The 873-nt window shown below is 44.7% G+C and overlaps 1 non-coding gene across 1 annotated transcript; it reads left to right on the forward strand.

Annotated features, from left to right (window-relative positions):
- Positions 1–302: 302 nt before the first annotated feature.
- On the forward strand, positions 303–397 carry trnai-uau (transfer RNA isoleucine (anticodon UAU)). Its single transcript has 2 exons — positions 303–340; positions 362–397. It is a non-coding gene; the product is annotated as a tRNA-Ile (tRNA).
- The last annotated feature ends 476 nt before the right edge of the window (positions 398–873 follow it).

Here is an 873-nt window from a genome sequence, read left to right on the forward strand (position 1 = left end):
GAATCATGGACAAAAGTTTAAAACGTTTCTTGCGTTTTGCATGTGATGAATTTTCATCGGTTCTCATTTTGCAGACCGCATTACAGGAGTTGGGTAAAAATGTTCAGTGTTTATGGCACCAGGATCTGGTGCAGCCGTTGGTAAATTCACCAGCTCGCTAACACATGAGAAATCACCTGCTTCACTCTTTCATATAAACCCAGCCAATGCACCTCAATTAAACAACATTGCGCCCCCGCACGATTAGACAACCTGAAATGTGCAAGTAAATGAGCACGGATAACTAATGCGCATCAAGCGCAGCTCTAGTGGCGCAATTGGTTAGCGCGTGGTACTTATATAACAGTATAGCTTCGGGGAAATGCCGAGGTTGTGAGTTCGAACCTCACCTAGAGCAGCCAATGTTTTTGCTCTTAGTTTCCTGAGGCCCACCGTGTTGCAATAACGGATGGGAGTTTAAAAGGAGCCCTTCAGTGTTACTTATTGACAGGAGGGAAGGTGGGGCCAGCGCAGGGAAACCCAATGCAACTTCGAGCACAAGATCGGCGGCTGGTTGGTCCAGAGATCTGATTCTCGCTCAAGGGATTTCGCTACTTAAAAAGGCGAGAGGTCCAGGGATCTCTACCTGCAAGAGATGATTGAATTCGGGGCCTGTTGTACTTTAGACGGAAGTGATAACCGCTACACTTCGGAAACTGCTGCTCTTTAAATAATTAGAGGAGCAGCTCAGAACAGCAATTGTCAGCTACAAATACTCTTACCCTGCGATAGGGTTCCTTTGCATGTCAAGGAGTGAACTTTAAGAAAACTGTTTATTCTATTAAGTAAAACTCATTAGACTGTGTGAAAAGATTGTTGTAATCGTCATTAATC

This window comes from Somniosus microcephalus, unplaced genomic scaffold (assembly GCF_052327205.1).
Source record: "Somniosus microcephalus isolate GS21.2 unplaced genomic scaffold, FLI_Smic_1.0 unresolved_chr1, whole genome shotgun sequence".
Lineage (NCBI taxonomy): Eukaryota > Metazoa > Chordata > Chondrichthyes > Squaliformes > Somniosidae > Somniosus > Somniosus microcephalus.